This window comes from Alnus glutinosa, chromosome 5 (genome assembly GCF_958979055.1).
Source record: "Alnus glutinosa chromosome 5, dhAlnGlut1.1, whole genome shotgun sequence".
Lineage (NCBI taxonomy): Eukaryota > Viridiplantae > Streptophyta > Magnoliopsida > Fagales > Betulaceae > Alnus > Alnus glutinosa.
The window spans coordinates 29,749,157-29,764,503 of NC_084890.1; the positions used below are offsets into that span (position 1 = coordinate 29,749,157).

Below are 15,347 nucleotides of genomic sequence, written 5' to 3' on the forward strand. Positions count from 1 at the left end.
TAATCATTGTATCTAAGACTCTAAGTATTATTAATAATTATTAGATACTTAAAATCTTACATCATACTTAATCAGTGTATCTAAGTATCTAAATACTTAATCATTTTATTTGTATGCTCATATGATCTTAGATTTTGAATCACGTGATGACGGTGATGTAATGATTTATAAGTATCTAATAATAATACTTATAAGTTATAACATTGAATATAGTGAATCAATAATTACATGTTATATGCCACAATGTTGTATTATTATATGATCATATAGTCATATTATATTACATAAATAATATAATATGAATTATATGATTAAGTATCTGAATTGTCATTATATCATATGATCATATGATTAACAATTAAGTATTAATATTATTCACTTTTACTATTTTATATACATATTGATACAACCAAATAATTATAACCAATTAATATTTATTGATCATTTTTATTTGTTACTTAATTAATGCTTATATATAGTATATTGTACAAATAAGTTATATATTAACAAATTAAAACTTATTTTTAACATATATATATATATACGAGTCGATCCTTATACGAGCGGGTTCATGAGCTTTAATCTAGTGAAGCCGAGTTTATACGAGTTTGCATTGTTTAATAATCGAGTTTGATTTTTGTGTTCACGAATAGCTCATTTAATAATCGATTCTAGTACGAGTCGAGTTTATTCGAGCCGATCCCGAGTAAGCTCACGAGTAACTCAGCTCGTTTACACCCCTATTTGGGTTTGGCAGATTTTTTTTTTTTTCTTATCAAGACACATGCACGTTAAAGAAAAATACTAAAATTACAACCTCACTTAACTATTGCACAACCTAAGGTACATTTCTGCGTTGTATGTGTATCAAGCCCCACATTAAAAACCAGTTCAGTTTTTACAATTGCCAAGTTTATGCCACGTGTCAGAATATAGGTTCTCTTTTAAGCAAAATTCAGCTTTTATATATATATATATATATATGTATATAGATATGACACCGTAAACCCAAGCCCAAACCCTAACCTTATTTCATTTTCATCACCAAGGAGAAGTGCCCAGTGGCTGTAAATCGAGTTTGATTTCTCAAGCCTTAGATTAAACTTTCAATTTCATTGCTTGCTATTTATTTATAATGATTGTATTTTTTGTGGTTTTATATGAAGGATTCCGTGATGAAATATGCCTATGTCGGTGATGGGTTTAAATATACTACGAGAGATTAGTCTCTGTGAAATTAATTTAATCTGAGGCTTTGGCTTTTGTATTGCATAGTTTTACACGTGTTTCCCTGCCTAGAAAGTTATGTAAATGACTTATTACATGTCATTTCCCAACATTTTTTTCAGCAACCAAGCAGAGTGTTTGGTAAATGCTCGGAAGATTGTTTTTTGTTCTTTAATTCTTTGTTTGTTCCACAAAGTTTCTTTGTTAGGCCCAAAAATTATATATATATATATAAATAATACCCGGTCCGGATACTCGATTTTACCTGGGGTAACCGGATAACTGGGATACCCGAATCCGGACCAGGTTATTGAAATCCAATAACCGGGGAGCTTGGTTCCGGTTCCCAATTTTGGACAATAACCGGGAACCGGAACCGGAACCGGAACCGGATTTACATCTCTATCAATAATGTCAATGCCCATAGCACTCCACCCTTGTTTTTTCCAAAATTCCTTTCTTTTCCTAATTCTGAAAATTCCCATCTTTTCCTAATTTCCAAAATGCCCCTCTTTTCCTAGACTTTGGTGTAGCAATTCTTCTTTTTCCAAATGATGGATAAGGAAGGGTGCTAATCAATTATTTAAGATAAAAAAGAAAATCAAGTATAGGCCGAAGAAAAAGTGATTTATTATGTTGGAAGCCTTTTGTTAAATTGGCATTATTCCGTATTATGTTGGAAGCCTTTTTAGTCTTTTGGAATTGTTTTCCTTCTAGTAGTGGTACTAGGTATTCTCCTATTTCAAGTTGAACTTTACTCCTTCTCCAAGTTGATTTAGGAGTTGGTTGACCGACTTTGCTCCTTATTAAATGTTTTGTCCAACGTTTTTATTACACACCAAAGCCAAATGGTACTTTTTTTGTTCTCTCACAAATCTTATTTCGTTTTCTAAAGAGGGCAATATTATTATTAATATTATTTTTAAATCAGAAAATCAGAAATTTACAAAGATTTTAAATCTAAATTTAAGATTTCTATATATTTATATATATATATTTTTTTTTTCTTCAAATAAATACATGAAGCTGAAATGAAAGTCTGAACGATCTTTTTTTTTTTTTGTGACTAAATTGTGGCTAAGCCCCTTTCTTTTCTGTTACATTTTTTTTTTTTAATTATGTTTTTTACAAACTTCAATATTTGATTGTAAATGGTAATTGTTTTGTAGGTCCGCTCCCTTCTACTTTGTTTAACTGCAGACAACTGCAAATTTTATGGATGCCGTTCAATAGATTCACAGGAAGCGTACCTTCAGAAATTGGAGGCTTAAATATGCTTAAAGAGTTATACCTTCACAACAACAGTTTTGAAGGTATGTTTAGACTTGCTTTAATTGACAGATTATAAATCTAGATGACATCAGTAATTGAACTTTTTTTTTTATTATTGCATCCGATGGGTACATTTCAATTGAAAGTACAAAATAATTTGTCCAAAGCACTTAAGGAAACAAAAAGGCCGAATCAATTCAAGAACAAAATAAAATTCTAATGGATAGTAATCTAATTGTTTATTGCTGCTAAAATTCAAATTTGCGCTTCTAAGTGACTAAACCTGGTTCGCTTCTTCCTTAGCCTCGTCCTAAGAAGGGTTTTGTTCTTCCTTAACCATATTCACAGCGTAAGTCTCCTTGACGCTAATTCCACTGAATCCGTAATTGCTTATATGTATTTCAAATTTTTCCTTATGCAACAAAACGGTTCGTTTTAGCTCATTCTAAGAACTCACCAACCCTAACTTGTAGCATGATACCTGACCCACGATTCACACTTAGCTTGCATCATCACCTACTAAACTTGTCCTATATATTACTCACCTATACCTATCTATGATCACAACCTCAGATTTGTTTTATATGGTTCAAGAGCCCAATTTTCTAATCGCACATGTAACTTCCCTCAAATTTAATTAATTTAATAATTAATTCAATGGGTTTCCCAACACCTATTTACCAAGAAAATATCTCTAAGAAGGTCTATCTATAACTCACCTGAATTAATTAATAAAAGTAACTAACGTGGAGAGCTAAAGCATAATTTTCCACGTCAACTAATAGTGCAATAATTGGGAAATACTACCATAAAGTAAGATATGCAATTTTTCACACGACCCATGAATCTGTCACAAACCTAACACGACATTAAAGGGTTGTAGGCATCATTCCTCCACACGACAATTTTTTAACCTTTCTTACATGAACATTGTAGGTACCATTCCTCCACACGTAAAAAACCTTTCATTTCTAGCTAGTCTAAGCATTGAAAACAATAGTTTTCATAGCTCTCTGTCCCATTAGTTATCTCATCTTTACCAGTTGCAATACTTATCCTTTGGATTCATTAACTTTAGTGGTGAAATCCCATCATGGATAGTGCTATTATTCAAATTTTAAAATTTGTCTCTAAACGGTAACAATTTCACAGGAGGTATTCCAACATCTCTATCTAACATATTTTCATTGCAAATATTAAATCTTGCATATAACAAGCTTCGAGGCTCCATACTGCCAGCTTCCTCCATCTTTAACACATCCACCTTATGAGAAATTTATCTTGGAAATAACATGCTTTCACGTCCCATGCCATTCATTGTTTCAAGCATGTCATCATTACTAGTCATAGTTCTTTACTATAATAATCTATTCCAGAAGATATGTTTAATCTTCTTCCCAACTTACAAAGACTTGGTGTGTCTTACAATCAGTTTTATGGCCAACTCAAATCTAGTTTGTTCAAGTCAAGTGCCAACAACTGCAAAACGTATTAACAAACAATTATTCTTGCTAGAGTGTTATCCCTTGGGTTGGAAAAACCTTGCTCGCAAAGCATTGTGTTGATTGGTGTTCGGTCAGATATGTGGATTTGACTTTTATAATAATCCCTTCTATAACTGTATATTTTGTTTGATGCAAAACTTTAACTCGCCCAAAAAATTATTCAATTTATTTGATTAATTTGAAGTGTTATTGAAAATGCCTTAATACCAGTAAACTGGTAATTAGCCGATAGTATTGCCCTAAATACTAATTTATCAGAGTTACATAAAGCGAAAAGGAGAATTAAAATGATATGAGTAAATTTCATTTTGTAAAAGATATGTGTTGTCTTCGTTATCATTCCGATTAGAAAAAAATGAGGTTTATTTTATACGTGAGAATGCATAATTCCAGTAACAAGCTACTTGTATTTTTTGTGGATAGAAATCATGATTATATATATTCGCTGGCCATTGTTTCTTATGTATGGTCTGTTTGAGTCATTAACTCATTCTTGATAGAGTTGGTGTTGTCCCAAGGGACCCGAAGTACAATACTAGTGCCCTAGATATTGCTGCATACCTCTTCCACTAACAGCTCAACCGAGTATGACCTTGGGTGACCCATGCTGATAGCGAAGCTGTCCTAGTGACCCCACGCATATATGATGTGCCGGTCACAAACAAATGTTAGATCAAATATTAAACATAAAAGTAAATCTCTTTGATCATATGATTAACCCATATAATAGTAGTGCATGACCCATGGTCATGTCATACGATGCAAATATTGTTCATTCATTATAAATCGTATATATCCAATCATTTGTTTAATACATGTTATAACAAATTTAGTAGGCTCATAACTTATCCTTTTGAAAAGTAAATCATGCTCTGACATATTGCAGGTTGTAGTAAGAAGAGTCTTGTGAGCATTTACTTATTGTGATCGTTCAACCACAACCTCAGACATCTTAACTGTCCAATCACTACAAATTACACTCTAACATTAGAGAAAAATACGCTAGAATTTTGTAACATCATGTTGAAATAATCAATTAGTGATTATCTTCACGGTTCGCCTCCCAGCCTCATTCCACAAAAAAGTAAGACACGATGATCTCATCCTCTCTTAATAGAGTTTGCCAAAAAAGTAAAAATTCAAAAATATCACTAAACTGTTACGAAGTTAATCATATTTCCCAAGACTCGTGAGATGCGAAAAATAAGTAGACAGCAAAATTAAATCAATCACACATGGCACCAGGATTTTAGTGGTTTTTCTCAATATGAGGTACATCTATTGTCGAAGACAACCCGAAGAAAAGTTACTATCAAAGATGGTTACATAAAGAAAGTCACTAAAAGCTCAAAGCTTCGATACATCCAAATCCCTCTCTTACACAAATGAGAATTAATATGCAAAAATAAAATCTTCTCTAATTCTCTACATGTAATGCCACTACAGGGTGTGAGAAACCAAGGTGAGATTTCTCTATTCGTTGTTGTGCAATTAAGACCGAATAGCTGCAGCTCCTTTTATAGATGGAGAAGGTCGGCTAATAACAAGGACTCCAACATTGACCTGGAGAAGGAAACCAAGAAGAGTCCAAAACACATGACAATTCCAAAACAATTTAGAATAGAACAACTCCAAGTCGGCAAAGCACAAATCCAACACCTAATGGGATTAAACAATCACTGCGCCCCATCACCTTGACTTGAATTTAAGTCATACTATAACATAATAAACTTTGAGACAAAGCAACATTCTTGTAGACAAAGAAAAAAGATATTATTTTAAAAATAATTTTAAAATATTTTGTATAATTTTTTTATTATTATTTTTGTGCTTATCTTATTAAAAAATAATATTCAAATCTTTTGTCCGATTCTTTTGTGCATCAATATCCCTTGTGGCTTCTTCCATCATCGAATCGTAACCGTAAAACCTTTCATTAGTTTAAGTATTGAAAGCAATAGTTTTCATGGCTCTAAACCAAACGAGTTGTCTTGTCTTTATTGATTGCAACACTTAAAGTTTCAATTCGCAACTTCCCGGAGAAATCCCGTCATGGATTCGCAAGTTATGAAAACTTCAAAATTTGCCTTGAAAGGGTAACAGTTTCACATGAGGTATTCCACCATCTATGTCTAATATATATTGTTATCATGGCAACATGCCCAACGAGTTGGGTCGCCTTTACCAGTTGCAACACTTACCATTTTAATTCGTGACTTCAGTGAAAAAATTCGGTCATGAATTGGCATGTTATACACATTGCAAACTTTGTCCCTAAACGGTAACAATTTCATAGGAGTTATTCCATAATCTCTATCTTAACATATCGTCATTGCAAATAATAAATCTCGGATGTAACAAGCTTTTAGACTCTATACCTTCCTCTATCTTCAACATATCCACCTTGCAAGAAATTTATTTTATAGAAAACATGCTTTTGGGGCTGATGCCCTCCTTTATCTTCAACATGTCTTCAATGCAAGTCATAGATCTCTACACTAATAAATTGTTAGGTGAACTCAAAGAAGATATGTTTATTCATCTTCCCATATTACGATGCCTTCATGTGTCTTAAAATTAGTTTATTGGCAAACTTCTATGAAATTTGTTTAAGTACAAACAATTGCTATATATATTTATTGCTGTGGGCTAATAGTTTCACAAGAAGAGAACCTCCGAAAATTGGGAACTTAACTATATTTATACCTTGGCTATAACAAATTTGGAGAGTTTGTTTAGTATTCTTTTAGCCTTTTGGGGATAAACAAACATTCATATTTGTTTATAATGGTAACTTCTATTTTATATTTACAGGAAGATTACCTCCAGAAATTGGGAACTTAACTATGCTTCAAAAGTTATACATTTCCAATAACAACTTTAAAGGTATGTTTAATCCTCTTTTACTTTATTGATTACATGGATGGCATCATTGACTTAGGATATGTGCCTTTATATTGCCTCAGATTGCGTACCTTCAAATGAAAGTAGAAGATAATTTGTCCATGACATAGCAGGAAACGAAAGAATTTAAAGAACCCTGGAAAAATAGAAAATTCAAGTGGGCTAGTTATCTAATTGTCTATTGCCACTAAGGTGTAAATGATCCCCTTGGATTGGGTATGTCGGTTGGGCTTTTGATTTCAATAGCCAGGAATAAGAATAAATAAAAGATTAAACATGCTATTTTGTTTTTTTTCACAAAAAAAAAAAAAAAAAAAAAATTACCCTAGAGCGGGGTTTGGTTCAAAAAAATTATCCCTGCCGGTTACATTGCATATTATCAAAAAAATTAACTGAAAAGAGATTAAAAATAAAAAATGTAAGTGAAAAAAAGATTTTTTGGTAAATGCTTTCTCTATCCTTTAACGTGTAACACCCCGATTCTACAACGGTACATAAGACATATATTTCTCTATATAAAATTTTCATCAAATGTCTGCCTTTAGGAATTCCCACAAGTAACTAGAGCATTTATATTCTTTAATATGTTCTATAAATCATCAATATAGTTGTACAAAAATTCTATATTCACATGATAAAATTATAAGACATTTAAGCCTAGTACTTCAAAGTCTTTCAACAAATCAAAATACAATTCAACATAATAACATCAATTACTTCTTAACGATCACTATTACCATACCCCAAGTTAACACAAAATGAATTCAATAACAATACATCATAATTAAACCACATAAAACGTTAATTTAATAATCCCATTGGTATTGAAATATAATACCATACTATAATATATTTAATTACTAAAGCTTGGAATACATAACAAGGTTCTAATAAAACTAGACATTATACTTATGATTAATTTGCACTTAATCCACAATCCTTATAAATTCTATCTTAACATTGGCTAAGTCTATATATCAACATCCCAATTGTTATTACCGTTTATTCGACTAATCTATTTATTATATTTTTATACCCGCTCCTACCTCAAGCTACTTAGCAAAACCCAACAATCAAGACTCCCAAAATGAAGCTTCACATCTCTCTTTCCTCACGCCCAACTACCCCTAATTCTGCCAAATCAAACCAAAAATCACTAAATCGAAATTTCTCTTGAAACCCAGTTGGCTTGAGAACCCAAAACACTTCATTACAATCAAGCATAATCAAGATTATATCACCAACACTCACGGGTCCTCTAACTAAAACCATAAGACCATTATAAATTCAAATCTCAAAGAAACAGAGCACCCTAAGGAAATCATTCCTCCAATCGGCCATGAATCCTTCAAAGCCATAGCTTCAACTCCAAAAACAGTCAATCTGCTCAAGTCATCAACACAACCCAGCAAAACACTAACTAATTGGAACTCAAAACATACGAATAATTAAATCAGACAACAACCTAAATCAACCTTCAATCACTGAAACAGGGGAAAGAATTCAAACTCCAAAACCCACTCTATTTCGGCCAAGAACAGCAAATCAAAACACCCAAAATCTCAATATAACATTCACCAAAGAACCCAAAACAGCTGAAACTCAAATCAAATAATACTCCAATCTACCATCACCGAAAAACCCATAGGAAAATCAAGAGAAAACAAACCTAAGAAATCATACACAGTCTTTAATCGATCCAAAACACCACAAATAAAATCAAAATTAAACAAAATCTTAGCTTTTAGCACGATTACTGGGTAAATCAAATTTACATGGAAAGCTCAAATCCTTACCTTGCTGATTTCCGTTTGATACTGACGATGAAGAAAACAGGGGAGAGGTGTGGGCAACAAATCAAGAGAAGGAAAGGAGAAAATATGAGAGAATATGGAAGAGGGGGGAGCGTTATATAACGCAGGGGAAGTAAAATTGTCCAAAAAAGTATTTCTTCTTCTAAATGTTTTTCCAACACGTTTTGGACAATTCATGAGTCACTCAACCTTTCTCTCATGTTTATCTTGCTTTCTGAATCACGCCAGTGCTCCGTACAATAACGGCTGGCATTTCACGAAAAGCCAGCACATGATTTGCAACTTAGCCTAAACGAATAAGCTGAAACTTTATCTTATTCGGCTACTACAAATTCTGTTTGTTATAATATATATTATAGCTTACCACCTAAAATAACTCCATTACCCCAAAATAAATAGCATGATGCTTTTAACTTTTAAATCCTCCGCGATGTAAAATTGTAAATCAGTCTAAAACAAACTCTTTATAAAATCAAGACCTGTAAATTAAATTCCACCAATTAAAATATATTTTCACAAATATTCTCATATCTCTAAAAATACTTCCGAGATTATTATTTTGGCCTTAAAATATTCTAACAAGATTTTAAATCTCGAAATCAAAATCTGTTAAATGTGAGATTAAATTCTAGGTCATTACATAACGAATGAAGAATGAGAGGAGACGATGGTAGAGTGAGAAGGCGAACGATAAGAGAAGGGTGGGGAAGTGAGAGAAAGAGAGGACAATGATAAATTCAAGTGGTGAATGAACAGGGGAGGGGAAGAACAGCGGTGTGGTAACCAACAAGCTGTGTGACTGAGGGTTTTTTTCTTTTTCTTTTTTTCTTTCTTTGTAGGTGAAGTTTGGCTCTCTTGAGAACATGGGAGACTAGGAACCAATAGACTAAGGAAAACGATGGCCTTGTCACGGCCGAGAATGGTGGAAAGAGAGCTTGTAGGTAAACTGAAAGGACATAGATGACAAGTATAAGTTATATTACCACTAGGTCTAGGAGCAGTACTATCGACACTTTGATTAGAACTTCCTCCCATTTTATAGAAAACTTGAGTTTCCAGTGAAATAGGATCCAAGTGTATGCGTACAAGAGCTGCATCCATGGCCATATCTATGTAGCATATTTTCATTGGAGATAATAAGTTTTGGATAAAACAAGCTTTCAGGCTCCATTTTTTTGTTCTAGTGCAAATGACAACATTATTTATATTAAGGGTTAACTATTTCACTAGAAACGTACCTTCAGAAATTGAAAACTTAATCACGCTCACAGAATTATAACTACACAACAACAACTTTAGAGGTATGTTTGGTCATGTTGTAGTTGATTGATTAATTATATGGATGACATCATTGGCTTTACATATTTGCCTTTAATTAATTGCTTCCAATGTGGTATCTTTCAAATGAAAGTACAAAATAATTTGTCGAGAGGGCTCAAGAAAACAAAAGGATTTAAGCAGTTCGAAAATAAATTAAATAAAAAAAATCTAATTGATGGTAATCTAATTGTCTATTTCTGCTCGGGTGTAAATGACTCAATCTCATTGGATATGAAGACGTGAGTTGCACATGTTTGTGAAAATGAGTCTAGAATACTAACGATGACCTTCGCTACAATTGGATATATCAAAACTTGAATACATTACTTATTTGTAAAAAAAATCACGTATCTTCAAGTTTCTTATTCGTAATCCAAATTAATTAGTTTGGTTCAATTCATTTCAAAATCTTCATGGAACCTGTAGTATCTCATAAGTCTAGACTTTGGTGTAGCAATTTTTCTTTTTCCAAATGATGGATTAGGAAGGCTGCTGATCAATTATTTGAGATAAAAGAGAAAATCAAGTATAGGCTGAAGAAAAAGTGATTGTTTATGTTGGAAGCCTTTTGTCACATTGGGATTGTTCTATATTCTCTGAGGTTAATATAAGATATAACAATGAGTATGTTGACTAATTTAACGATGACGAATAAATGGGTATTGTGGGAGAGAAGGAACAATATCTACAAGAGGTAATTATGTTCACGGGTAACCTCAAATTTACAAATGTTGTGATTAAGTTTGAGAATATAATGGATAAATTGTGACTAAGCCGCACACCCCCCCCTCCCCCTCCGTTTTTTGTTAGATTTTTATTTTTATTTTTATTTTTTTTAACAAGCTTCAATATTTGATTGTAAATGGTAATTGTTTTATAGGTCCTATCCCTCCCACTTTGTTTAACTGCAAACAATTGCAAATTTTAGCAATGTGGTCCAATAGATTCACAGGAAGCATACCTTCAGAAATTGGAGGGTTAAGCATGCTCACATTTTTATATCTTGAGAACAACTATTTTGGAGGTATGTTTAGCCTTGCTTTAATTGAAAGATTATATATATGGATGACATCAGTAACTAAACTTATTTGTTTTTTTATTGAGTTTGATGGGTGCATTTTAATTGAAAGTACAATATAATTTGTCCAAAGCACATCAGGAAACAAAAGGACCAAAGCAATTCAGGGACAAAAGAAAATTCTAATGAATAGTAATCGAAATGTTTATTGCTGCTAAAATTCAAATTTGCGCTCATTTGCTTCTTCCTTAACCTTATTCATAGCGTAAGCCTCTTTGATGCTTAATTCCACTGAATCCGTAATTGCTCATACGTACTTCAATTTCATCGTTGAGCAACAAAACGGTTTGTTTTAGCTCATCCTAAGAACTCACCAACCCTAACTTGTAGCATGATGCCTGACCCACGATTCACACTTATCTTGCATCATCACCTACTAAACTTGTCCTCTATATAACTCACCTATACTTATGTATGATCACAATCTCAGATCTGTTTTATATGGTTTAAGAGCCCAATTTTCTAATCCCACATGTAACGTCCCTCAAATTTAATTAATTTAATAATTAATTCAATGAGTTTCCCAACTTCTATTAACCAAGAAAATATCTCTCAAAAGATCTATCTATAACTTACCTAAATTAATTAATAAAAGTAATTAACATGGAGAGCTAAAGTAGAATTTTCTATGTCAACTAACAGTGAGCTAATTGGGAAATACTACCATAAACTAGGATATGCAATTTTTGACACGACCCGTGAATTCGTCACAAACCTGACACCACATTAAAGGGTTGTCTGCACCATTCCTCCACACGTAAGAAACCTTCCATTTCTAACTTGTCTATGCTTTGAAAACAATAGTTTTCATGGCTCTCTGTCCAGTTAGTTATCTCATCTTTACCCGTTGCAACACTTATCCTTTGGATTCATTTCCTTTAGTGGTGAAATCCCATCATGGATGGGGCTGTTATCCAAACTTCAAAATTTGACTCTAAACGGTAACGGTTTAACATGAAGTATTCCACCATCTCTAACATATTTTCATTGCAAATATTAAATCTCGGATATAAGAAGCTTTCGGGCTCCATACCAGCTTCCTCCATCTTTAACATATCCACCTTACGGGAAATTTATCTTGGAAATAACATGCTTTCTTGTCCCATGCCCTCCATTTTTTCAAGCATGTCATCATCGCAAGTCATAGTTCTTTACTATAATAAGCTATTTGGTAGACTTCCAGAAGATATGGTTAATCTTCTTCCCAACTTACAAAGGCTTGGTGTGTCTTATTATCAGTTTTATGGCCAACTACCATCTAGTTTGTTCAAGTGCCAACAACTGCAAAACGTATTAACAAACATTTATTCTTGCTAGAGTGTTATCCCTTCCAACTCCTTCCTCACAATGCGTAGTGTTGATTGGAGTATTAGTGCCAAAGCAATAATTATTATTAGTGCCAAAGCAATAATAAAAGCCCTTGCCACTAATCACTCATGTTAAAAGTCTAATTATCCCTCAATTAATACATACTTGTACCAAGTTGAAAATACTTTTTTAAATTGTCTATTCAAATTTTACTGTCACTCTAATACAGAATTCATCCAATGAAAACAGAAAACAGACAAACAAATTAAGAAAATTTTCTCGAAAATAGAAAAATCAAGAAAAGATTGAAAAAAGAGGAAGAACATACTTTGTTCTCAACAAAATTTTCTAAGAAAACAACCAAAACAAAAGTGACAACAGAAAAATAAAAATCAATTGACTTTTAAAAAGAAAAATAAAAATAAAATCTCATATTTCCCAACTCAAAGAGACTTCCAATCAAAAGACGAACCTTTTGAGCTTGGTCTAGGCCCTAATCGAAGAGAGAGGAGAAGAATAAACATACCGAAAGCTCCAAATCAGAGAGCTTTCTTTCCTATTCAAAAAACACGAACATTATATACGGCCACGTAACGTATTAGATAATTACATACACTATGTTTTGGTTTGGAAACAATAGCACAACAAACAAAACAAACCATTCAACTGTTTTGCTTGGTACTCTGCCACCGAAGAGGGTACTATCTTTTGCTTCAATTCAACTGAATTTCATTGAGAATAAAACCCGTTAGAAATTCAAGGAATTACAATATCAGCACACTGAATTCATTAACTTCCCAGCTACAATTCTTTCTTACATGTTGAACTTGTGTATTCAGATCATAGAGAGAAGGTTTTCGCTTAATTTGCTGTATAAGAAAGTTATAACATAATAGAATAGAAGACAATCTTTCATTCAATATAGTCCTACATATTAATTTTTTCATTACATCAACTAAATAATCTCTACATAATTTTCATATTTCACTGCAAAAATCTCTGCATAAACTATCACAGAAATATCAAATCATGACTTCAATCCAATTACCATTTGCTAGTCATGGAGAGAGAGAGAGAGAGAGAGAGAGAGAGAGAGAGAGAGAGAGAAGAAGAAGAAGAAGAGAAGAGAGGGGTTGGAGAGAACATGTCCTGTTAATGAGTTTCAAACAACAATGGATATGGGTTGATGAGAGAAGAGAGCATAAAAGAAAAGAAAATAGAAGAAAGATGAGAGGAAAAAAAATACTAATCAGAGAGAGAGGAGAAGAATATACATATCGAAAGCCCCAAATGAGCGTTACAAATTGCCCCCTTTCAATTCTGAAGTAAGGGTAGAAATTGTTAGGATTACCTTTGATAATTTCATGCTTAAACTTAGGAAAAATCACCGAAAAATTATTCTAAATCACCGTGCGTGTCTAGCAGCTTTTATATATATATATATATATATATATACAGAATGAAGTAATATTCAACGAAAACAAACCGGTTCTCTTGAAATGAGGCTCTGCTAGTGCTGGTTGAGTTTGTAACAGTGGAACCTCATCATGATTATCTGCAGCTGCTACTCCCATGGCTTCCAAACAACAAAGCTGTCGCTAATTTTATGAACAGCCCTCTGGAAAGAAACTTAATTTATAGATTATATGATTGCCAGAAAGTCAGAGTCCAGTTTCGTGAATCCCCCCTTCAGAAAATACCCAAAACAGAAGGTAACACCCCGCCGTAAATACCCAAAAAAAAAAAAAAATCAACCCATAATCAAGGCTCAACCGTAACACCCAGCCGTGAATCATAAATCCAACAATCAGCAAACCAAAATTCATTTCATATTTCAATAACCCAAAAGAATCAAGAGAAATTGTTAGGATTACCTTTGATAATTTCATGCTTGAAACTTAGGAAAAATCACCGGAAAACTCTTCTAAATCACCCACCGGAAGGTCATCAATGGAACAGTCCACCAATTGCCAAAGGGGAGCTTCAAAAAAAGAAATCACATGGCCACAACTGTTTCCACACGCCGGAAAATCACTGGCGACAACCTGGTGTCGTTGGAAACGGCCACAACTTCGCCGGGGACACTTCAAAATACCACAGAAGTCGCCGGCCTAACATGGGTTTTCTTCCGAGAGAAAGAAGGGAAAGAGCAAAGAAGAAAGAGAGGGAGAGGGAGAGGGAGACAGAACGTCCGTGACATTTAAGAGAGAGAAGGGACCATCATAAATTCAAAGCTCATGGGTCCTCTAACTAAAACCATAAGACCATCAAAAATTCAAAGCTCTAAGAAACAGAGCACCCTAAGGAAATCATTCCTCCATTCGGCCATGAATCCTTCAAAGCCATAACTTCAACTCCTAAAATAGATGAATAATTAAATCATAAAAAAAACCCAAATCAACCTTCAATCACCGAAACAGGGGAAAGAAATCAAACTCCAAAACCCACCCTAATTTGGCCAAGAACAGCAAATCAAAACACCCAAAATCTCAATATAACATTCACCAAAGAACCCAAAACAACTGAAACTCAAATCAAATAATCCTCTAATCCGCCATCACCAAAAAACCCATAAGAAAATCAAGAGAAACAAACCTAAGAAATCATACCCAGTCTTTAATTGATCCAAAACACCCCCAATAAAATCAAAATTAAACATAATCTTAGCATTTAGAATGATTTTCGTGCTCTACAACTACTGGGTAAATCAAATTTACATGGAAAGCTCAAATCCTTACCTTGCTTATTTCCGTTTGATACTGACGAGCTAGGGGGAACAAAATTACATGCTGATTTTGCCGGAACAGGGCCGTAAAACACAGCTCCATCTGCTACCCACTCACAACGTCAGTGGCCCAACAACCGTAGCCACCCAATTTCAAGCCCCTAATTCGGTCAGCTCCTTGGAGGATGAAAACG

At 33.4% G+C, this 15,347-nt stretch overlaps 1 non-coding gene across 1 annotated transcript; it reads left to right on the top strand.

The window, feature by feature from the left end:
* The first annotated feature begins 1,187 nt into the window (after nt 1-1,187).
* On the top strand, nt 1,188-1,257 carry LOC133869995 (small nucleolar RNA Z267). The gene has a single exon (XR_009900616.1). It is a non-coding gene; the product is annotated as a small nucleolar RNA Z267 (small nucleolar RNA).
* Nucleotides 1,258-15,347: the final 14,090 nt, after the last annotated feature.